Source organism: Mustela putorius, unplaced genomic scaffold (assembly GCF_011764305.1).
Source record: "Mustela putorius furo isolate JIRA1106 unplaced genomic scaffold, ASM1176430v1.1 tig00003858_pilon_pilon_pilon, whole genome shotgun sequence".
NCBI lineage: Eukaryota > Metazoa > Chordata > Mammalia > Carnivora > Mustelidae > Mustela > Mustela putorius.
In genome coordinates, this window is record NW_025422010.1 from 29,455,252 (window position 1) to 29,481,456 (window position 26,205).

At 37.3% G+C, this 26,205-nt stretch overlaps 1 protein-coding gene across 31 annotated transcripts in view; it reads left to right on the forward strand.

The window, feature by feature from the left end:
- Positions 1-26,205, forward strand: part of DTNA (dystrobrevin alpha) — a 356,122-nt gene that overhangs the window by 89,012 nt on the left and 240,905 nt on the right. For 6 of the 31 annotated variants that reach the window (XM_045065505.1, XM_013055987.2, XM_045065508.1 and 3 more), the window contains exon 1: positions 6,840-7,175. The exons of 2 other annotated variants lie outside the window; for them this stretch is intronic. The gene's annotated coding sequence lies outside the window, so the exon portion shown is untranslated. Of the gene's footprint in view, positions 1-6,834; positions 7,176-26,205 lie in introns of those variants that run through there. 23 more of the 31 variants (XM_004752320.3, XM_013055993.2, XM_013055991.2 and 20 more) reach the window with 10 other exon arrangements.

Consider the following 26,205-nt stretch of genomic DNA (forward strand, 5'->3'; position numbering starts at 1 on the left):
AAAAAAAAACTGTGTAAATGAAAGGAAGTGGAGTCATAAATCCCATGTGGTTTACATGTGAACAATATATGCATAGCAAAGGTAATGTAAACACTGATTAGTGCTTCACCTAGTATTGTGTATCTAAATTGGGAGGATTAAGGAAAGGAAAGTATGTATGTGTGTTTGTATATGTGCATGTGTAAATGAGAAAGAGGGAGGCAAGAAGGGAGAGATATATTGAAAGCACACCTGCTGGAGGAAGTGTCCTTAAGAACTAAAGATAAGGATTTAGTAGGAGACCAATAGATACTATCAACATTGGAAAAATAAAAAAATAATAATAAGCGTGTGAGAGTGCTGAGTATCCTTTAGGAATATGGAGTGATTATCGTAATTAATGGTTAAGAGTTGAAAGTGGTTGACTCTGGGATTTAAGGAGGGGAGGGGTAGGGATGGGCTGGGACATTCTTTTAAGCTCTATCCTATGTGGCTTTTAAAAATATGTGCATGAATTTTTTTTTAAATATATGAAAGTGACATTTAAAGAAACTGAATGCAATAAGTACTAGAGCTCAGTGGCTTTCAAGCTGAGCTTCCCAGGTTCATGGACGCTTCTGCAGGGACTGTTTTATAGAAGAAGGTCCTGGGTCAGCCTCCCACATGAGTCTCTGCTAAAGGAGTTCTGCCTTGTCATTGTTAAGTTTCCATGAACTAATTCCTTTGAACAAAGGGTTCCATAGAAAAACCACCACCAACAACAAACAAGTTTGAAAAGCCATGTGCATATCTGGAGAAAAAGCTGCTCCCAGACAAACAAGCTGAATATAATAACTATCAGACTTGATTCAGTCTGGTTATCCCTTGTCATTTTCTTAAGCTGCACAAAGCAGAATTGTCCCATTTCTAACTCTTGATAAATTTCAAGAAGCTTGGAGTAGAACCAGTTTTTTGGGAGGTTCAAATATGGGCTGGACTTATGATTATGAAATTTTGCACAGGTTTGAAATGATGATATTAAGGACATGCTTGCTTTGCTCCCAAACCAAATTATACCCTCACTTCTTTAGAGGCATCAAGTATGGCATATGTTGCTAGAGTTCAAATTAGTGGTACAGTAAGGCTATCATTCTATCCTGAGGATGACTTTGGACATTCTAGTTTTGTCTAGGGATGGATATTTTATGATTGCTCTCTAAGGACACCTGGGTGGCTCAGCTGGTTAAGTATCTGCCTTGGGCTTACTTAGGCATGATCTCAGGGTCCTGGGATTGAGTCGCGTGTCAGGCTGTCTGCGCAGTGAGGAATCTGCTTCTTACTCTCACTCTTCCTCTGTGCTCGCTCCCTCTCTCCCTCAAATAAATAAATAAAATCTTAAAAAAAAATAGATCAAAGTTGTGATTTTTTAAAAATAATTGTACTCTAATTAGGGTTAATTTTGGTCCCACACACACGCACTCACACACACACACGAAATACCCCTACCCCAGCTTAAAGGAAAAGATACAAATAAAACCTTTATTTTTAACACAGAAGATAATCTTTTATAAACATGGAGTATTGGTTGTTTCCTGGGGTATCTCGCCTCTCAAAAACAATGTCCTTATCTTGGTGAATTTAATTTAAGGCAAATCATATGCTGAAACAGATACTACTAAGAAAACTATTCCCTTAGTCAACCAATATCTATCTCTCCCCCTCCCTACCCATATACATGGTGTGTAGTGTTGTACTTCTTCTGTGGACTTCCATTATTTCTCAATCTAACATAACTAAAAGTATCTTTGAAAAATAACTACATATAATTTTATATAGGGGAAAGCATATAATATAGATTTATTCATATTTATATATCATATCTATTTATTTATATATCTAATATAGATATGTTTTACATATCTTATATATTCTACATATTTTACATGTATATCTCATATGAGGTTGATAACAACTCTGAAAATTTGTATTCTCATTGTAAAGGTGAGGACATAGTAAGCCCTTGGAGTTTGATCTGTCCTGGGTTGCATAGCTGTCAGGCGTAAAGGCAAAAGTTATCTGTATTTTTAGAGTATCTGTCTACTTGGGCCAAATAGCTCTTAATGAGTAAAAAGTATAATCTTTGTCAAAAGTATATATAGATACCCATCCTGGGAACAGAGAGAGATACAGGAAACAAAACGCAAGATAAGGAAACTGATCAAGAAGGTTTATTTAGACAAGGGTGAAGAGGATTTCTTACCCATACCAAAGAAAACCAATTTTAGCAACCACAATAACACAACAAAACAATTAGCATTGACTTTTCAAAACGGTTTATGTAACCAAATATATCTTTATGTTTAAGATCCATGTCCATGTCATGAAGTGTCCAAAAGACATAAATTTCATACTACCAGATCTTGAAAAGTAAAGACCTAACTTAGGTGTTTCATGAGAAGAAATCACAAAATACATAGCCAGATGTCCTACGGCCAGACATCCCAAACCACCCCTCTAACTCTTTCTCTCCTCCAACTCTACCTCATCAAAGTAGCTGCTGCCTAGTCTGGCTTACAGCCTGGCACCTGCTTCTAGTGCACCAGATTCATTCCCTGCTCCCTTCCTTTCTTCTCACTTGTCCCTTTAAGTTCACTCTTTTCTTTGGATATTTTCCCCCATACACTTCTTAAAATTAACATAAGCCCCCTTCAGCTTCATCCGTGTCTCTTTCCATATTGAAGAGCCTCCTCATTCCCCTTCCCCTTCCAACATCCACCTGCCATTCAACAGACCCAGAGGAGAAATAGAGATGCCTCTTCAAAAGCCAGAAGGAGAATGAGATGAGAAAAAGCTGCAGTAACTTTAGTTTGAATATTTTGGGTGTGTGTGTGTGTGTGTGCGTGCGTGTGTGTGTGTGTGTGTACCTAGAAATCATTTTTATAGGACTCCTGCTAGTCTTAACCTTTCCTTCTAATGCCTACAGAAGTTATAACATAGTAGAAAATCATGGTGCGTGTACATTTATATAATGTGATTTTTAATCTAAGCATTAGCCCATGTCTTTCTGTTGTCATAAAAAGTATCATTGTTCCCACTCTACCAAACATGATGCTATTGTTAGTATATTCATACATACAGACCTTTCCATAATTAGGGCTATTTTCATGCCATATGTATTCAAACTGAGTGCCCATTTCATCCAATTTTTAAATTGATTGGCATTTAATAGTATTATACATAACATGCTGCTGTTTTGAATCTCTTCCATATCTGTTGTTATAGCCTCCATTTTTAAATGTTTTTTAATGTATAGTTTTCTATTTTTTCTTGGGAAGTGTCTATTTTAATTGCTTTCAAAGAACTATAGTTTGGATTTATTAATTGTTCCTTGGGGGGGGGGGGACTACTCACCACTCCTCTCACACACACACACATAAATGTATTTTTGTATAGTGTCTTAGTCCATTCAGGCTGCTATAACAATACACCCCTGACTGGGTGACTTATAAACAGTAAGAATTTATTTCTCATAGTCTGAAAGCTGGAAGTCCAGGATCAAGACACTAACAAGTTCATTGTCTAGTGAGGGCCTGTTTCCTGGTTCATGGAGGGCCATCTTTTGCTGTATTCTCACATGGTATAAGGGACAAAGGCACTCTCTGGAGGTCTCACTTGAAGGGCACTGATCCCATTAATGAGGGCACCACCCTCAGGACCTAATCAACTTCCAAAGGCCCCACTTCCTAATGCCATCATATTTCAAATTATGTTTCAATATATGGGTTGGGGGTGTGCATATATATATATATGTATATATATATATATATTTTTTTAAGTTATATGCCGGGGTGCCTGGGTGGCTCAGTGGGTTAAAGCCTCTGCCTTCGGCTCAGGTCATGATCCCAGGGTCCTGGGATCGAGCCCCACATTGGGCTCTCCGCTCAGCAGAGAGCCTGTTTCCTCCTCTCTCTCTGCCTGCCTCTCTGCCTACTTGTGATCTCTGTCTGTCAAATAAATAAATAAAATCTTAAAAAAAAAAAGTTATATGTAAAAGACCAAAAAAATCATCTGAAAAACCATCCTTCTGAGAATATTATCTATGCTAGATTCTAAAGATCCCAACAAGGATAAAAATAACAGGGACCACTTGCTTTTCAATGACCCGATTCTTTATCCACATAGGTCCTTTACAGATCATCTGTAAGATCTGAGTTTGAGCACCTTACTCACCCCATAAGGAGCCTCCTACTAGCATTTGCCATCCACAGAACTGTGCTAATATAGTCTATTTCTGGAGAATGGAGCACAGATTAACTGCTTGTTCATGATAAATCAAGGGTATTTGATTTGCCTGTTACATGCCCAGTTTTCTTTGGAAGCAAGCCCTGGAAGCTATTTTTCTGATCAAATCCTAACTCTTGTGTTAGTGCTTATGATAGAGAAAAATAACATTTACTCATGATAAAGACTGAATTCTAGCAATTATAAATCTTATCAATTACCTTGTGCAGGTTCAGGGGAAAGGAAAACAGGAAAAAGAATTCTCATGCTCACTCAACCTTGAGGCTGGACTAATGCGGACTGTTCTAGAATTTCCATGACAGGCACAGATGCAAACATAAGGGGAGATAAAGTTGGTAACCCAAGAACATATCTGATTGATAAATGTTACACTATAAGGAGTGGCTAGTAACAATTCAAAAAGAAAATCATTACAGCTCAGTAGCTAATACAAAATATTAGAAGGACCTAATATTTCCTTTTTTTTCTCTATTTTTCTTAGAAGTCAGCAATCTCAACAAGAATGATCTTAGCAATATTTTCCATGTTGGTTTTTAGAGCTAATCACTCACACAGACACAAGAGTTATGATTTTTTTTTCTTCAGCAAAGGGACTCAGTACCTAATATAACTTCTATATAATCTTTCGGTTAGTGGCTTGAAAAAGGATAATTTTCCCCCAAACCATTAAGATAGATATATAGCGAGCCAATATATAACCATTTTCCATAAATTAAAAATGTGCTTTTACATAAACAGTTCTTTAGTTTCAAAAAGCATTTCTTGACTGTCAGTTACATGCTAGTGTTCACTAGATACAACATAAGCGAATTGTGTGGCTAAACGTGAACCAGACAGCGTAGCATCAACCCCGTCCTTCTCGGCCCAGTTGATGTGAGTTTTGACACCATCCATTAGCCTTGGGGAGGAGTGTTTTGATAGAGGAAGAAGACACACAAGGACAGAGACATGTGCATCTGCTTTTGGGTGAGTGATTATTATTTTCTATTTATTTATGAAGTAATCTGGATACGCCCATCTATCAGCATTGCACATAGCTTGAAATGTCCCTAAGACAACCAACTTTGAGAATAAGAATAAGGAAAGTTTCTTCCTCCTCTACCAACTTCTTTTAATTTTTTTTTAAAGGACATCTAGTAACAGGTTTATGGAGTGGGCAAGCTGGCAGGATGCCAATCTATACTGGGCATCAAAATATCACCAAAATACATTAGTCACGTGATGCCTGCTCAAGCGTTCACTCATGGTTCCCTAACACGGTCTTGTTCAGATGTGACACCAGACCACCTAGAACAGAAAATGTAAACCCAGCCACAAGCAAACAGAGTGAAGGCTGTCTTTTTGGAGTCAACCTTTTGCCGCTGCATATTTTTGAGATGTGTGTACAAGTTGCAAGGAGCAGCTGAGACCACACCACTACCCTGAGCCCAGCCAGCTGACAGTTGCCCAGAATTGGCAGCCACAGTCAGATGAAATTTGGAAAGCCAAAATGCGTGGGGTTGTGGTTTGCCTGATTGCTGAAATGATAAATGCTTTATTGCGCCTTTCAAGAAGTTGTCTGGTCCATAAAATGTCATACAGTACATTCACTCTTATAAACATGGAGAGGTAAGTTACTTGCAGCAGCAGCAAAACTTTTGGCCCCAGTGCCCACTAAATAAATACTAAACACAAGTTTATTAGTAGTGATTTGAAGGGACTGTACTTTGGTCATCCTTGTCCAACCCTATTTGAGGAAACATATCTTTTTCTCATTTCCATGCACTCAGTTTTTGTTTGTTCAGGTGTGTGTGTGTGTGTGTGTGTGTGTATAGTTAGTCCTCACCAGTTTGCAAAACAGTCCTGGAAAAGAAGACTTGACAGGGAGATAGAAGTGGTTTTTTCCTATGTACCCTCTTCCCCTGCTGTCTGCAATATAAAATAGAGGATAATTGAAATCAGTTTTTCCACAATTCTTATGAACAAGGTTTTCTCTCACAGAAAAGCCACAGAATTGAACAGCTGCACTCCAGAATACTGTCAAGCAGGCAGCGTGACTGTTTCTTCCCCCACTGGGTCCCAGCACTTTGACTAATAAGGAAATTCAACTTTTAACACAAGATTTGCCATTTCACTTTTTTACTGCACGCATAGCCATTTGGGGTAAAATTACATGTCACTACGAAAACTTAAATGCTGTGCAACATCAAAGATACCTGTAATGCCCCCCCAATATTGGCTCCATTCTCCTCAAAGTTAAGGGAAAAAAAAATCCAGGAAACTTACTTGTTCTTATTATGTGTACCTGGGGAAGTTTTTCATGCAGAGCAACAGAACAAAACTTGAGCTGCCTTGCTTTCTGCTTCCAGGAATGCCAATCAGAGAACATTCTTTTTCAGACAGCCAAGTTTGGAAGTCAGTTGGTTTCTGGCAGTAAGAAGGGGGAGGGGACGGCAGGAGGGAAAGCACAGTGAGTCCTCAGGCTGATCTGAAGTTTCCAAGTGTTTCCGTAATAGCCGTCAATGAAAGCATCTCCTTTCACCCACGCAGAGACAGGTAAAAAGACAGCTGAGTAAATGGGCATTAGGTGGAGAGGCAGCGGAAGCTCAGTCAGAGGAAGGAGGGGGGAGGCGGGAGGGCGTTTGAAAGCCTGCCATTGGTGAGCTTACCAAAGGCATCTGCCAGTGGAACTTCAATGGAATGTGAAACCAAATCATTTTCAAGTTAAAGATAGACACAGTATACACCAGGATCTAGAAGCTGGATTTTAAACGCCTATCGCTCCCTAGAATTTCAGAGAGTTCTGTTATGACCTCTGTCGTAATTAACAATTTGGATAAAGTTGGTTTTTCAAGTGACTGTGCTAAGAATTCATGGATGGTCTGGATGTCCTGGAATGAAAAGGATTTAGGAGCTCCTGGTGTACATACCCTAGGGTAAGTGAAAAGATTGGCTTTAAGGCGCATCGCTTCTCTGGGAAGGTGAACGTTGAATTTTTCTTTGTATTTGGGTAAATGAAAATGCAATCGTGAAGATTTTCCAGGACTGTCACTTTCTTACCTTTCTTGAGATATCTGGCATTTTACAAGTTATGTAGCAGAATGAAATAGAGTATTTCAGCTTAGTTTTTGAGATTTACCTTGCATGTCTGTCACTTCAGTTCTGCTTCAGTTTATTAGCCTTACTTACATTTTCCTCCCTTAACTCTTTAAACACCCGGCCATTATTGAATTACAATGTCCGTGGCTCTATGTCACAACAGCCATTAAATGTTACTGTGCTTGTGATGCCTTTGGTTGCAACTGTTTTATGGTGAGATGGAGGGTTTTCTTTGCCTGGCACAATGACACTTCCTAATTTAGAAAATGAAAAAGGAAATTAAATAAAAGAAGGGAAAAAGAGATGGCCTAAAGGTGGGACGAAAAGCACAAGGAGCCTTTAGAAGATAATCTGTGTTTTTAAAAAGAATGAGAAAAAAATAGGCAGTTTTCCATTGAAGAGAACAATTTATTAATAGAAGTTATTTTTTGGTGTCGCCTCATTAATTCCAAGCAGGTTCTCTTCCTCCAAAAGGCTGATATTTGCTAAGTGAATGGAGGCGTTCTGATCATATGAAACTTGAGAGTGGAGGAGGGAGGGTTGTCTTCTTTGCTGTGACCACGCTGCGTTTTAAGGATTTCAAACTTTTTTCTTCAAAAGAAAGAATGACAAACTTCGGTTCTCTTCATGTTTTGACCATGTATAGGTTTTGTTTCTTATTTTGTCGAATGACCTCTCCACTCTGCTCTTCGAGACAGATTTCCCAAACTTGCACAGCATTCCTTCTGAATAAATACTGTCCATAATAGTCACAGAGGACATGGTGTGAATTGGAAATTCTCCTTTATATGGGGAAAATAAATCTACTGACGTTCTCAGTACCGCGTGGGGCTGAACAGTTGTTCAGTGTAACTGGCTGGGTTTTGCCCTGTCAAATCGACCAGATTCTAATGAACTGAGTCAGCTCCACGAAGCACAAACAATGAATGACCTAACACGGATCTTTCAGTTTTTATAAGAATAAATAATATGCAGTGTTACCCTTCTAAAATGAAAAAATGAGCATTGTCTTGATAGAGTCACTTGATTCGACAACTACCGAATGATCTAGCAAGACCAAAACAAAATGTGAAGTTAGCAAGGCTCAGTTTTGATGTCCTCACTCTCCTTTCTCCGCCTACTTTCCCCTCTTCCCGTCCAGTCCTCCTCCTCCTTCCGGCTGATGAATATCACTGCTCAGTACCCTTCCCTTCTTGCAGTCGAGACCTATCTTCCAGAAAGTTTGCAGTGAATTTTCGCTTCATTTCTCCACAAGCGGATGGTACCTTGTATATTTTCCCTGGTGACATTGACTCCTGTTCCCCTTGCTTTGCTCAGCTGAGTCCTGATCTGTTCATCGTAGGAGTGAGCCTGGTAGAAATTGTAGGTGTTTCTGAGAAACTTATGAGCGTAAACACGTGTGTGCTCACTATATACACGTGAACATGCACAAGCACCCTTCCAGGTGACTTGTACTCAACTAATTTATTTCTGATTGAATTATACATCTAAAAAAAATTATATCAGGCCTTTCAGTGTGGGGTTTTGTTTTTGTTTTCAGTGTATCCAAAGAAAACCAAAAAAGAGCACAAAATTTTAAATTCTAAAATGTAAGTATTTTAAACCATGAGGCCAAATAGTGTTGACAAGGAGGATGAGTATTTTTCTCTGCTGCTGTCATGTCACTCAGAGTTTCTAGTTCCCTGCTGAAATTTGTCAAGTTTGAGCTTTATTTCATTGAATATAGTACATGTAGTTTTATAATATATGTCTGCTAATTCTAGTATCTCAAGAGTTACTGGATTTGTTTTTATTATTATTGTTCCTGGAGTTCTTACTGATGGTGTCTTATTTTCTGGGCTGCTTAGATATATGACTGTCTGGTGGAAATGTATTTTAAAAATCACTTGTAAGAAGAAATTGAGACCTAGTGGCGACAGTGTTTTCCTTCAGAGGAGTTGTTGGTTTGCTTCTGTTAGGCACCTGAGAGCAATATCAGACCAGAGTTTTCTTTGTCAAAGCACAACATCAAAGTTTCCTGAATGACCCCTGTGTAAGAAACAAGGTTGCAGAACTGGTGAGGAATCATTTGGGGGTGGGGGGGTGTTCACTCCTATCCTGAAGGAATGTATGCCTTTTGATATCCCAAGTTAAAGTAGTATTAGTTTATTCATGCCCTTACTTGAGGACCATGGGCTTTGACATTCCCACAAAACCTATAAGGCTACCTAAAGTGCAGCTGGTTTCACAAATTTTTGTTTCCAATACTCACATGCCAAGAGCCAAAGCTTTCAAAGATAAATTACCTCTCTTGAGTTCTGGTCTTCCAAATTTCTGTATGTGAAAACATCTCCATCTTATTAGCTCTTTGCTGCTTCAATATTTTATTTTATTTTTAAAGGTTTTATTTTTATATTTGATGGACAGAGATCACAAGTAGGCAGAGAGAGAGGAGGAAACAGGCTCCCTGCTGAGCAGAGAGCCTGATGCAGGACTCGATTCCAGGACCCTGGGATCATGACCTGAGCCAAAGGCAGAGGCTTTAACCCACTGAGCCACCCAGGCACCCCTGTTTCAATATTTTAAATTTCTTTAGTGAGTGGGAGTGTCAGACCAATTTCATTACTGTTACCAGAAAAGTAAATCCACTCTACTACTTCTATAGTCACTTTTCTTTTTTTTTTTTTTAATGTATTCATGCTAGAAAAGGTGTTAGGCAGTCTGCTAACATCATTGATGATTTTGGTTAGTTTTTCTGACTTTTAGTTTTAGTTGTGACCTTTTGGGGGAATTTGCAAATGCATAGAGGATTCATGTTTCCCAGCCTTATTTGAGCTGTCAACAATACTTAACAGCCCTTTCATTTGTCCCTAGCTGGCCTCTTTCCTTAGTCATCTCTTCAGTCTCTCTAATCCACCCCACCACCATCACTGACAGCTGTTGACCTTGACTCCTTTCACTTTCTGTTGGCCTTTATCCAAGTATCTCCACATTTTAAAAACCATCTTCAATACATTCCTTCCTTTCCATTCCCCTTGCAACTGCTCTATTTCAGTTCTTCATCCTCTCTCTAGGGTATTACTGTGGTCTTCCAGTTGTTCTCCTGCCTCTTGGGTCTACCTCCCAACACATCTCCCACCCTGGGACCAACACACCTATCTTCTCAAAATCATAGACATGAATGAATTGCCCCCTTACTTAAAGATCCCTAGTAGCTCACCATTCCCTTCAAAATAAAAAATCCCTAGTAGCTCACCATTCACTTCAAAATAAATAAGTATGTCTTAAAGGTCTTATCACAAAGCCTCAACTTATTTGTCTAACACCATCTCCAGTACTTCCCTGATTATCACCAATGCTATAATCACACATAATTCCTTCCTCTAGAATATTCCATACACTATTGTATCTCTATGCTAGTCTACCTTCCTGCCCTATCCCCACCAGAGTACCCATTGTTTATCTCCTTTGTGGATAAATCCTACTTCTTCAAAGTTGACCTTGTAAGTCACCTTCCCTGAATTTTCTTTACTTATATAGTTTACCTGCTATTCTGGGAACCTCTGATGGCAGGGACTTCATATGGATCATTTTTGTATTCTCAGTAACTGACACATAGAAACCAGTTAATTTAAATTTAAGGAAATGGACAACTATTATGAGGAAGTTTTTTCTCAATAATTCTTTACTCACTTTATTCTTTTTCATCCTAAACATCATTATTCTTCTGACCTTAGACCTTTTTCTGGAATCGTGATCATTAATGTTCCTCTGCATCAAGTAGGGTCAGTTAAAAAGGCATGTGTTTGTTTGGTTATTGCCATTTTGTGGGGAGGAGTCCATCTATTTCCATTTTTGCCAAATGAGACTCGTTGTGATGATGAGAGAGATCTTGGAAGTTTAAGTATAAATTACCTGTATATTGTCAGATTCACGATAAAAAGAAAAGTCACAGAGTTGGAAAACTGACATGTTTCAACAAATCTAGCCCACGCTGCTGGATAACACCAATGGAAAAGTCAACCTGAGACAACTAGATCAAAATAATCTCACTGCACATAGCCTGAATCTGAACAATCAGAAAACACTGGATTGTTGCTCAGATCACAATGTGGTGCCAGAAGGAAGCAGTTGATTGCTTATGTGATATGACATTGTGACCCTAAATCTTAAAAGTGGCTGAAATTTTCATTGGAAAACTTTAGGGACTTAAATGTTAATCTCATTTTGCTATGCTGAATTTAAACAACCATAACATCATTGCATTTAATTATTAAAAACTGAACAGTCGTTGAGAACCAGAGAGAGAGGAAATACAGCTTATTAATCTTAAGATGTTTAACTAATTTCATATTCTTCAGATCATTTATAAATTTGTCACACAATTATTACATGCCTTTGATATACCAACACCTGAGATTTAGAAAAATAAGAAACTTAGTTGATATCTTTTTCTATATACAGTTGATATCTTTCCTACCTCCACAAAGGAAAAAGCCTTAATATGGATGGGGTAAAAAAATATTTTAAAGATAAATAATAGATAAATAAATAAATATTACTTTAAATAAGAATCTTTTAATCTAATCAAATACTCAAAGTCAATATCTAAATGAGAACCCAGATTTATCTGTAACAAAATATGAAAATATAATATTATAAACCTTTTCTTTTTTCCCTCATCAGTAAAAAACAATTTAAGACTAGCTCTTGAAAATTGGTTGATTTTAAATCTCAGCTTTCAAGTAGCTGAACTAATTTGTTTTATTAATTCAATAAATCTCTATCAAGCTCCTAACTTGTGGCTTAACTGTGTTGGATTAAGAAATTATTTAACTAGTCCTCTTTACTGGGCACTTACCCTGGAGTCTGTCATGTTAAAACAATGGATGTAATTAACAAATTCATTTATATTTTTCTCTAATTTCTATTCTTAATATAGTCATGCTAATCTCCATACTTGTTAAAAAGTCACTTTGCCTTTCTTCAACAATTGTTTTAGGAGTCTTGTGGTTATTTTAATTTTTTTTTAATCTGTATTTACCAGATGTTCTCTTACAGAATCATCTAAAGAGACCTAAACAAATTATTTAAAAAAAAAAAAGAAGTAGAACATGTCTTCTTTTTTTTTTAATTTTTTCAATTTATTTATTTTCAGAAAAGCAGTATTCATTATTTTTTCACCACACCCAGTGCTCCATGAACATGTCTTCTTATCGCAAAGGAGACTTGTTGTATCTTAATATAAAATATAAGTACATTTATTTGCATAAATAAAGTTGGATTTTGCATTCTTGCAAGATAAATATGGCATGAAGATGACTCAGGGACAGCCTGAGTCACGAAAGCTTTGTAAAGCTTCGTGTATTCTAAAGAGGGCAATAGTTATTTTTACTATTTTTCTTTTTTTAGTCTCACTTTACTTTTTGTGCCTCATTCCTGTGTAATGTAGTAGCACATAGATTTATGAGAATTCACTGAGTTAATCATAGTTCAAGAACACAGTTGCCTCTACTAATTGTATTAAGAGATGTAGATTAATTTTGAATGAAATCTATCTTCTAATGAATATGAACTTCCTACTCCTAGACTGTTCATTGCCACCCATTTGTAGCAACATATTTACTCATCAAAAGATGTTGTTTTTAACACTTCAGATAAGTGTAACAATTCTTCTCTAAACCGCATCCAATGTTTTATACTATTTGGTAGGTAAGAGACATATGGCATTTTCTTTTATACATGATAAAACGAAGATGCAGACATAGGAAGGGCTCCAGATATACTACGTGTGGTTTCCTGAGGTAACAACCCCTAAATCTCAGTAGCTTATAAAATCCAAGTTTTCCTTCTCACTGATGCAAATTATCTACTGAAGTTTAGCTGCAGGCCCTTCTCCACATTGTTGCTTTCACCTGGAACAGTCCTGTGTTCCTTGGCCAAAGCAAACCATGTGGTCACACCTAACTTCATTTGGCTGAGGAATACAATCCTACCACATGCCTGAAAAGAGAAAGAGCTGGAATTTCTACAAAGACCTCTAATAAATTCCATACTAATGGATGTTAGGCGGTCCCAACCCCCCAGTAGAACAAAGATGTAGACTCAAGTCTTAGGCAGTAAGGAGTAGCCTCTCCTTATCCATGGTTTAGCTTTCCTCGATTTTAATTACCCTGTGGTCAACCCGGTCATCCTCCTTCCGACCAGTGGTCAGAAGGTCAGTCAGTCACAGCCTATCCCTGTGTTTCAAACCCGTATCACTCAGCTCACTTCATCTCCTCATGTAGGCGTTTTATTGTCTCAAATCATCACAGGTAGAAGTGTGAGTACAATACAATAAGAGAGATACTTTGAGAGAGAGAGACCAAATTTACATAACTTATTACAGTACATTGTTGTAGCTGTTCCATTTTATTATTTTTTAAAGATTTATTTATTTTATTTTAGAGAGAGAAAATGAGTGGGAGGGGCAGAGGGAGGAGAGAACCACAAACAGACTCCCCACTGAGCACAGAGCCCACCGCAGGGCTCAGTCCCCGGACCCCGAGATCAGCACCTGAGCCAAAACCAAGAGTCAGATGCTTAACCGACTACAACACCCAGGCATCCCTGTTCTATTTCATTATTAGTTATTGCTGTTAATCTCTTACTGTGGCTACTTTATAAACTAAACTTAATCCTTGGTGTATATGCATAGGGAAAAAACATGGTAGATTGAGGGTTCGGTACTGTCTGCAGTTTCAGCCATCCAGTAAGGATATTAGACTGTATTCCCATCAGTAATGAGGGACTACTGTATACCTGTGAACAGGTGCCTTGGCAATTTGTAGACAGTTACCTGCTGTCCGATGCTGTCATTTCTTCTCTTTTTTCATCCCCTCATGATCATCCCCACTAAGGCTTTTGACTCCCTAAATCTTTGCTCTTTCCTCAGTCCCTGTGACCTTTCCTGCCCCTGCATTTCTGATTCTTGGGAATCCTAGCACTTACCCGTCTTGACACTTACCCATCAGGAAGTCCTGCCCATGAACACCCCATGAAGAGAAAAGAGCCTCTGATAGGGCAATTCCTATAGATTGTAGAGAGCAAAATTGTAACATTACTTCTATGCTTTCCCATCTTTAAGAACTGATGGTGTATAGCAAAAAGAGAGAGAGAGAAAGACAAGGGAGTATAATTCATTACATCCCCAATACCCAGTTTTCCAAGAGGCAAAATAAAAAGATTAGGGCTAGGGAAAATGCCCCCAGAAGAATGGTGATCTATATTCTGTATTAGAAATGCATTGTTTTGAGTAGGATTTACATCACTTTACATCACTTTGATGTACACTTTGATTACACTTTGATTTTTTTGTGTGTCTGGTTTTAAACACTAACAAGGCAAAACTGAAGAATTCAAAGATTAATGAGATACTTAAAAATTGGAAAATTATTAAGCCAATGTTTTAAGGCCTTTGGATTTTAATATAAATCAGCAAATCCAATTTATGTTCTTGGAAGCAGCAAAACTAGGAAATGCTATGTGCAAAAAGAAAAAAAAATGAGCATCCTGGGTCAAATGCACTTGGAAAATGCTGTATACCATATCTTTCTCTTGGAGATGTAGGTGACCTTTAGTGTTAAGGGGTCTTAAAGTCTGATTTTTTTCAACTCCGTGTTTCTCAAGCTAACTTGTACACACACACACACACACACACACAAAATTTGATTATCTATAAACACAATGTGCTTCAACATATATCAATACTTATAAATATATCTCATATTTTAACATACTTTTTAATACACATTTTAACACACTTGGTAAATTTTTGTTTAAATCACCCCTTGTTCATTGTATTAATAACCAAAAGTAATAACGTGGCAGCTGATGTGAATATTTTGAGAACATAAAGCTGGAAATTTTAAAGGACTTTAAAATATCTTTACTATTGGGTACTTTGTATTCTCCTGATAAATGGCATTGATTTTAAGCACTAACAGAAATTAAATTTTAAGCTGGTAGGGTGTCCTAATATTTGTTTAACTTTAGTGGGGAATATAATTTGTGATGCTGCCACAATTAGATTGGCTGTATTCATCAGAATCCAGAGTTCCACAGGGATTTGTACTATTTTGCCCACTTCATTCAAAAATCTAAAACTGTTATTCCATTTTAGAATATGACTACACATTATTAATTTATAAGACTTAGTTACCCTTTCTTTATGAAGACCTCGTGAAAAGAAGAGTAATCTTCAACATCTGTTTCTTGATTTTTTTTGTTCACCTTCTTTAAGTTCAAAAACTTCAAAGCTTAAAAAGGAAAAGTAAATTGTTGGGTTTCAAAAGATGCTCTATGAAATTTAACATCTATGGGAATTTTTCAGGGCAAGAAAGGTCATAGACTAAGACAAAAAAAAAGTTCTTTTTTTTTTTTTTAGAACATGTGCTATATTCAGTTAAGCTCTGTGACCACTTAAAATGAACCAATTGCTCCATGAACTTTTATACTATCAGCAACTCTAGTCAAAGAAAATTCTAGATATGAGGCTCACTGATTAGTTTCAGGGTGTGCAGGTGTGACGGGGCACATGTCCTTTTGTGACGTCATCCACTCCTATAATATTATTCTGCTTTTTCTCTATCACCATTCCAGTTCTCCTCCTAACATTTTAAAAGCAAGGGATAATTTTCTGTTTGTTGGTACATTTTTTTAAAAAAGAAAATTACCTGGGAAATATACCTTCTTTCTGTACCATACAGAGAGAAAGCTTTCAATCAAAAGTGTGGGTAACATCATTCTTAGCCCACATTTCTTTCCTGGTTTATTTTTTTTTTTTTTGAAGATTTTATTTATTTATTTGACAGAGAGAGATCACAAGCAGGCAGAGAGGCAGGCAGAGAGGAGGAAGCAGGCTCCCTGCTGAGCAGAGAGCCTGATGCGGGGCTCAATCCCAGGACCCTGAGACCATGACCTGAGCCGAAGGCAGCAGCTTAACCCACTGAGCCACCCAGGTGCCCCTTATTTTTTTTTTTTTTATATTTTCCCCTGGGGTTCTAATAAGATTCAGAAACCATAATGATATCAGCAACACCTCTAAAAATCCATTGCAGGGCAATCTGAATATCCCTGAACTCTGCAGTGCTGTTCCTTTGCAACTCTGAATAGTCACACAGCAGAACACTCTATTGTTTGCCAAATTACAAAGTCAATTATATCTACATTCTGAAACTGCCTAGTACCTAAAACATTTGGAGTGCTGAAAAATATCCTGTGTAACCATTTTCCAGACACCAGAACATAAATCTAAATTACTTAGATTTACAGTATTATAATCTCCCTTTTAAAATGACGTGAGGGAAGTGTTTAACTTAATGAGGCAAAGGATCCTGGTGTGCAAGTTACATTATATTTTTCATTGCACAAGGGTAAATTATTGCTTCAGTCTCCTAAATGGTACCCCAATGGCCTCAAAGACACAAAGTAGCTTCCAGAAATGCCCACTTTTGTCTTAGCAATAACTTACTCCATGAGAATATGCTTTCTGAGAATTGCCCATAACATTTCTTGCAGTAGACTGAATTTCTTGAAGGTCATTCACAGATGCTAGCCTGAACTTGACTTCTTTTTTTTTTTTTTTTAAACTTAGGGACATCGAAGTGCTAAATTTTCAGACATTACCATACAAGAGGGAAACTGATTAACATTTTTGTTCTGTCTAAACCATTTAGAAAACAAGCAAAAAAAAAAAATTCTGAGTAAGAAATGAAAGGGCATCATATTTTTTCTTAGCATTTCTCCTCTAATCAGAGTTGCTAACTTTTTGAAATAAATAAGTGCCAGTCTATTAGGGTGGTCTATAAAGATTATTGGAATATAATAATTAAGTATAGTGTTCTATATTTGCGAAAAGAATCTTAATCCTATATTGAACACCATATGTATGAATCTAAATGTGTGTGTTTTGGGGGTTAAAGCAAGCTTCACTTTCTAATAAGGAGATATAGGAATTTAATTAAAACAAAGCAAAACAAAATACCCTCACCATTCAGTGCTACAGCATTTGGGTAAATGTTAGAGCTTGACAATTTTCAAGGCAGAGACGTTACTCCAGGCTTTCTGCCAAACCATCCCTGGTAATCTGATGACAAGAGATGAAGCAAAGGAAAGTGCTGCTGCCTGGCTTCGTTAGATATGCACTTGCTAAAAGAGAAGCCAACACATTTCTTAGGTAAACCATCAAAATTACAATTTTGAAACACACATCCACGCGCGCGCGCGCACACACACACACATACACACACTATGCTTTTACAAGTCTAGGAATACACACATTAAAATACAATTCTGTGCTTAAGGGAAACACAGAAGTAGCAAACACAGCTAGGGTTGACTGGCTCCTTTATCTTGAGTGGTTTTAATATACAGCCACATTTCTTTCAATGGCTGCCATGGAAGGAATTAAATTACTTGTATCTGGACAACATTCAGCATTGACCTTACATGGTTACATTCTAGCAACTACTTGAAATTCTCATTGATAAATGAATGGATTGTGCCGCTGTTTTCAGTGGTTTATCTACGTGGTTTGGATAAACATGTGTTTTCCTAAACTGCTAAAAAGCAACTTAATGTAATAGTGATATCAGGAAATAATCAGAGCATGCATTTTTATAACAGAAAGACTGGTTGAAATGTTTTAAGTTCTTTGGAGGGAGGGATATTGAATAAATGATTGTATTTGCATATATTTTTTTGACCACTGGAGGGCTCTCAGATGGTTTTTTGTTTGTTTTTTACTTGAATTCTTTAGAAATCTATTTGATATATGAAATTTCAGTAGAAGAAATTTAAATCTTGGCATTATAAAGTCTATATAGTCTCCCAGCCCATGATTTGGTATATATTTTCAAAGTACAAAATGAAAAATCAGATTTAGTTTACTGTGTTCTTTCACTATTTCACAACAACAACAAAAAAATCACAAATAAGAGAGAAATGAACCATGTACTTTTTAAAATAATCATGTCATAATTAAGACGCGCCAAAATTACATGATCTACAACCTGTATATTAGAATAAGACATTCCTAAATCTCAGAGTTGGAACCTGTGTTTGATGTTTTAAATGACCTACACCTTGCCAAGTCCCTGCCTTTGAAGAGTGCCTTAGGAAGACAGGTACATATGGTGATAATTTTCTCATAGTGTAGGAAAGATAGAGTAGTGTTCAGGTGCCCAGAGAGGTCCTGAAGGAGGTGATAGCTATATTGGATCCTGAAAGGTGAGTGGGAGTTACCTAGATGAAGAAAGATGGGAAGGCATTCAAGATTGAAAAGCTAGCACGAGCAAACAGAGGAAACAGGTGTGTTGAGGGGCATTCATCTTTTGTTCTAAAGTCTGAGGGTAGAAAAAGAAGGTGCGTTTAGAGAGGTCAGTAGGTACCCAGATGGGGAAGGCCTTTTATGACATTCCCAGGGTTTTCTCCTCCATTCCTTAGAGCATTTAGTGCTTCTGAAATCCAGACCCCTTTCCCAAAGGAAAAAAAAAAAAAGCAAATTGATTAATTAATAAGAATAAATACATACTCACAGGAGGATATAGAGCTAGAGTTCAAAATGATCTGCCATGTATATCAAGTTCTTTGAATTCTCATGTATTTGCATTTTGCTCCATAAGAAACCTCTGTTTTGTTTGGCATCAAAGGCTTGTTCTCCAAATTTCCTGAAAAATGCACCATGCCTATTCAATAGTTTCTTATTCTCCCAACACATTGATGTTATGCTTTAGAGCTTCCTTTGACTACACATCGCCTTTGTTGGAAAAGCACAGCTGTAGGGACACCTGGGTGGCTCAGTCATTTAAGCGGCTGCCTTCAGCTCAGGTCATTGTCCCAGGGTCCTGGGATCAAGTCCTGCATTGGGCTCCTTGCTCAGTGGGGAGCCTGTTTCTCTCTCCCTCTGCCTGCCACTCTGCCTGCTTGTGCGTGTGCTCTCTCTCTGTGTCAAATAAATAAATAAAATCTTTAAAAAAAAAAAAAGCAGCATAGCAGTAGATACTAAGGGTTACAAGAAATTGATCACCCTAAATAATGATTTTAAATATGGCAAGAATGGAGACAGAGAAGAGAGAGAATATTGCAATAGTCTTCTCATAAAACATAATGCCTATTCAGATGGAATATTATTTTCGAAACTGGGGAGGTGGGGTTTTCCATATTGTTTTTAGTTTAATTCATTATAAGCCAAATATTCTCTAACCTAGTTCCAAAACGGACATTCTAAGCAAAGCTTCTATAAAAAAAGAAACCACACATCATCATCTTCTCACAGTGTCAGCTCTTCTGAAATATCGTGAATGCCTACTAAAAGAGACAGGAGAAATATTTGTCACTGTAAGCGGCAGTCTTAGCACAGAGATGTTTGCCCTAAAGGGTCCTTCCTATCTCTTCTCATGGCCTCATTGCATCTTGTGACAATCTTCCATAGGCACTCAAAATTTGGAGTCTTGCTGGACATTTTTTCACCAATTCACATAATCCACTTAATCCAGCACCAGTAAGTAAAAAGATACGGAATTGCATAGATCACCTAGGAAAAAGGCAAAAGAGGTACTGTTTTGATACTCAGTGAAAAAGATTCTTTTCAGGCGACTCTGTTTAATAAACAGTGAAATGCAAGGTGGAGGACTACAGCAGTGTAAATCTGAAAGTGTCTATGACTTTAAAACCCTATGATTTGAATCGTAAGTGGCTATTAGCCAGGTAGGGGGAACACAGAAAGTATCCCCAATCGATGATGAAGCTACGAAAGCATGCTCTTGTCACAAACTCAATTAAAATTTAAATCTTGGGGCGCCTGGGTGGCTCAGTGGGTTAAAGCCTCTGACTTTGGCTCTGGGCATGATCCCAGGGTCCTAGGATGGATCAGGGTCCTGCATCAGGCTCTCTGCTCAGCGGGGAGCCTGCTTCCTCCTCTCTCTGTGCCTGCCTCTCTGCTTACTTGCGATCTCTTTCAAATAAATAAATAAAATCTTTTTAAAAAAAATTTAAATCTTATAAAAAGAGCTGTGCCATATTCTCCTCATTGGACAGATCTAAATAACTCAGTTGGTATTTAAGTGAATTGGAGACATGCTTTTATGCTTAACCCTACAGAAATATAGGCTGAACTATGTTGATGGTATGATTTTTTTTCTCTCACAATCAGGAATGGCCTTAATAACATTTATAGATTACTACCAGGAAGACTTTATATTAGCAATGCTAAAAATAAAATACTTATTCTCTAATATTCAAATGAACAATACTAAGTAACCCTACCAGGTCAGGTGAAGAATTTACACCTGAGAGGGCCCAGGGCCCATCAGTAGGTCTTTCTACTCAAATATTCAGATATTTGACAAAAGTATATCTTGTATTCTTGATTCAGATAGTATAATGGTGAGAACTACCTGTAAAAATCTGTAGTCCCAAATTGTTTCTTTCATGCTTTATGGGACTTATAAAACCACAAGGTCAGATAAAGAACTTCTTTCTTCTTTTTTGAGAATTTATCCATCCTTTGTATATCAGAGTGACCCATCTCTGTGTGAGAATATAAGTCAGACTTCTTCAGTTTTCCAATAGAATGTCAACTCTGCTGCCTTTTCACCTGCTGTTTAAACATATAGATCTTTCCTCAATCAACCACACAGAATATTGACACTTTTAACAGCTGCCAAAAGATTTAACCTTGAACTGACTGTGCTAAGAACATATGCCAAGACATCTCTAAGAGCTGTAGTAAGTTGGGTCACGTACACCAAAGCTCATTCTCTTTATTCTTTCCTTTCCCCCACCATACACATGTAACATCATTACTGAGTAACTGTTTAATTTTCTGCCTTGACCACTGTTAAAGTTTACCATACCACATGGCAAATAAAGAAATGGAAATGGAAAATAAAGAAAGAATGACTTTGAACGATAGCAGTATTGTACTAAATATTGCTCCACAACTTCAGAATGAGGAGCTATACCACAAGTGCTCATAAGAATTTGTGCCAGGAAAAAGTTTCTCTCTCAAGATAAACTTGGAAGCTTTCTTTACTGTACAAGGAAAACTATAGAAGCTCTCCATTTCCTTTTTTAAAATTTTGTGGCTATCTAGATTCTTACAGCTGAAGTGAATGCTCACTTGAATTAATCTAATTTTCAGTGCTTGATATAGTTGTCTTGAAGATTTGTTTCTAATTGTACCTTAGCAAAGTTCAATTTGCTGCTTCTTTCATAATAACATTCACCTCTGTCATTAGGGTGTAATTTGTACTTTCCTCACTTGTGATCTCTGAGGTCAGTGACACTGCCTGGTGCTCCACTGTTTCTCATCATTGAGCAGATGATAGTATTTGTGGAGTTAACATTACTTTGACTGTCTTGTATGTTTTTAAAAATGAGATGCTCCATTTTGAAAATAGGAAGCAAAATTTTAAACCAGCAGGAATGACTAACAAGACATTGAGAATAATGAATAAATAAAAATCATAACATTTCTTAGGGGCATTTCAAATCCATTTTCTCCACAAAACTTGGTGACAAATTTAGATTCCCCACTCCAGTTTTGCGCAGAGTCTATATTTATTATCAGTCAGGTCACATTGTATTTTATTGAGTTGTATTTTCAGTGAGTTTTAACTTTCTTGGAGTTGTGCATCAGAGGGCTCTTGACAGAAGAGTTAAGCAATAAGGTCATGCTTGATTACAGTGTGTTTATGTCATCAGTTTGTCCTAGTCTAGCAACCAAGGCTATTAGTCAAATATGTGAGACTTTTGTAGGTTAAGAAGAAAGATCACATCTGTGAGGCTATCTTTATGAGAACAAGGATGAGTTGACTAACCTTCATTCCTGCAGGAATGATAATCACACATTCCTTGTGTTTCTCTCATGGATGTCTTTGACATCTAGGAGACTAAGGCTGGAGTGAAGAAGTCATTGTCAAAGACCAAAACCAATCCAGTCTAACTGGCAGTCTGAAACCCAGGTCTCCGCATTTATAATATGGATCTCTTTTGGATACTTCTCAGATGTGCCTTATAAGTTCTCTGAAACAATGTGTTGAAGGAAAAAGGGTGACCCGGTATTTCCTCATCATTGAGATGGCTACATAGCACTACTCAGGGGTGTGGGGTGTAGTCATTTATCTCTCTTGTGCCAGTGGAACAGTTTGCTTTGAGGTACATATAAAAAATGGAGAGATCCAGAGGAATGGAGATGGTGGGGACATCATGAATACACACTCAAAAAGAAATAGTTAAGAAACTATGGCAGATCTGCTCAATAGAATAATATGTGGTTTCCTATGCATTTAATCCCGCTGTACATTTCTTTCATGAGCTAAATCAACTATCTTCCTATAAACTGTCTGATGTTGGTTTATCTTCTTTAACTTTTTTATTCTGCTCTGCTAAATCAGGATAATAATAAGGCTACCTTCTGGGATTTTTGAGAGGATTCCACGAGATAATCCATGTAAAAAAAACTAATGAGCTCAGCATATTGCCCATTGTAAAATTATATCTATGGAACATGTTAATGATCAGGAAAATACAGTTGTCCTAATATAACAATAACAACGAGGACACAAAATTGTGCAGTCATCATAATTATGTAGATATATCGATTAAAAAAAAAGTCTAAAAGGAAACATTAAATGTAGATATCTTTAAATCTTGAGACACAGGGTGTTATTTTCTTCTTTGTTATTATTATATTATCCAAATGTTATTATACAAATTTTTGATAAAGCACACACAAAATATGCTTAAGGAAATATAACATTCATAAAAATAAATGTCAACCTGCTAAAGGGGCCTTCTTTTGGATCTTAACAGTAAGATTCTTGGAGGGAACTGGCATGTCTTTATTTGCTAACCCATGTTTACTTACTAGTGTATATCTCATTTACACTAAGAAAATATTACCACTCAATTCTAGTCCAAATCCTTTCCAGCCTTGCAAACAAGTTCATCCACCTGTGATGAAAATTTAGCAGGTAGAGAGTGATATGGTCCTGTTCTGTGAAATTTCCTCCAGCCTCAGGGGCTGAGACCTATAAATCTTGATTCTTAGGTACTCATTTCTTTCCCCCAGAACCTGCATCATTCTTTTAGCAGAGAAGAAGCTCGAAAGAATAATGTATTCTTGAAAGATGTGGAGGTGTAGAACTGTAGTAATGTGGCACTCCAGACGCCAGACATATTCTATAGCACCTCATCACTACAGAAATAAAAAGAATCAGGGAGAATCTTCTTTGCTCCTGTTCTGATTAGCTGTATTGAGGAGCAATAAACAAGGAAAGGTTGTTGTCGTTAATTTGCAGCACTTATACTCCTCAGTAAACGTTATTACTCTTTGACATTTTCAGTGCTGCTCAGCTTACCTGTAAACATTTCCCCACCAGTACTCCTTGCTCTAACCTTATAATTATGAAACACTATGTGTATTAATCTAAATGAAGATATTATACCCATGAGAATTAATCATGACTGGGAGAGCTCTCAGTGCATCAATCAATTATAATGAGTCAGGCTTCGTGCTAGATTCTTACTGCTTTTAAAAACAAGTACACATAATTTTATGAGAATTTACAGCTCTGCACACACACCCCCTATCTTTTTGATAACACAATTTTCTAATATACTGGATTCCTCTCTGGACTGAATCACCACGTTCTAGTGCTGGGAGAGGCTTAGACACCAGCTAGTGACTGGTTCACTCTGTTAGTTTTACAACAGAGGAGACCATAGCCTGGAGAGATGAACTTTGTCCAAGATGCAAGAGTTAAGAAGAGAACCAAGTCCAATTCTGTTCTGTTATGTCTTAGAGCCTTTTAAAAATCGATGACAACCATTCTTTGGCCCTTATAATAATAATTTGTCAGCCTAAGATACTTTCTCCTATGAAGTTCATCCTGCTTTGGAACATTTGTAGGTATGAAATGAAATTGACTTATGAAATCATTTTTTATGAGGAAAGAACTAGAGAAGAAGGATTAAAAACTAGTTCACAAAGCATTTTTAATCAATGGTGACTATAAATCACTGTTTTATTTAAACAGAATCAGATAATTCTCTATACATAGAGCAGACAAATGGAAGTATGTCCTTCAAAGGCTAGAGCAGACAGGTTCTAATTCTATGACTAGCATTACAATCCTCTAAGTTTCTCAGTAATTTTTTTTTTATTATTCCTTTCTGCCTGTGTCACTTTGGAAGGCTTAAAACAAGCCATTCATTGTTATGAAGTAATATTTTGATGTTTTCAAGGGGCTTTGTACTATGGGTAAAGAGAGAATTTCAAATGAGTGTCATGTTAAAACATACAAAAATAATTACTTGCAATCTTAGCATTTTTCACTTTCATAAAATCATTGGTAAAATGAGTGACTCTTGATAAGAAAATCTATTTTTTCAAATTCCCTTTTGCATTCATTCACCATCCACTTTGGTCACCAGCCATGTACCAATTACTGTATGAGGTCTGTAGATACAATCTCTGTCCTCAGGGACTCATGAAGTATAGAGGAAAAACATATAAACAAGCAAATTGTCATGATTTCATGTGACAGATATCACACCATAAGTCCCAAAAGGCACAACAGAGAGGGCAGAGGATTAATAAGGGGGAAAATAATGAGCTGAAACTTGAAAGATGACTCCCAAGTTTGATAGGCAGATTTGGGAGGAAAGGGTTCACAATGTGAAAGCAAAATAGTATTCTGGAAGGAGTAAACATCATTTAAAAAGTACTGGAGGAGTAAAAAAAGTATGATATTGTAGGTAACTGAAAATGATTTAGTATTGCGAAAGAATGAAACGTATTGCAGTAAGTGGTACACGGACTGAACCGATAGGGAGCTGTATCGTAAAAGAATATGTTGAAAGAGTCAAAACTTATACTGAGGCAATGAGAAACCATTCAAGAATCAAGATCAGGCAAATGGCCTAGTCAATCTGACTATTAGGAAAGTCACTATTGCCATAGTCTGTAAGAACACTTGGAGTGCAGGGATTCCCCTAACCAGGAAGAACAGCAAAGAGATAATATACTACAAATCCCAAGCAAGAATCATTAGAGCCGCATGATCTAAGGAAGTCGCAGTGACAGAAGTAGTGAGAAAGAAAAAGAAGGATAAATCTAAGAGATACTTCAGAAATACAATCAACGTGATTTAGACATTGGGCGGGCGGCCAGGAGGAAAAAGCAAGTCATTAAGGGGAGGATTTGACCTATGGAAAGGATAAACACAGTGGCTTTGGACATTTTGATGGGAAGCTTTTGTGGGATATCCATGTAAAGATTCCTGTAGGCAGTTGGATAAATAGGAAATGTCTTGTGAAGAGACATTAATCTAAAAGTCATTTGTATATAGGCAGTTTATTAAATCTATGAAAAGTGTGACTTATCCCAAGGAGATGTATACCAAAAGGAAAAAAAAAGGCTGAGGAAGAGCCCAGGGAACATGTTAGTTGGGTTGAGGAAGACGAAGAGCATCTTCAAGAGACATTGGGAAACATTAGCCAGAGGGAAATCAACAAAATGGGGCCTCCATCCCCCACAAAGAGAAGCTGTTACTCAGCTCTCCATAAAGAAAATCAGCCCTAAGAGTACTAGAGTCCCCTTAAGAAACTTCAGCAACACAGTGGGACAAAAAAAACCTAAGAATAATTGCAAGAAAAGGGAAGGAAGACTGTTTCATTTTGCTGTATCATCCTATCTCTAAGTCAGCTTTGCTCATCACAGAGAGGGAACTCCCCAGCTGGAACGAGGCCCCTCACTGGGAATGGAAGCTTGGGTAAGTCGCCACATTTTAGAGAGGGTGGTCAAATGGGAACCCAAATTAAAGGATTTTTTTTTTTAAATAT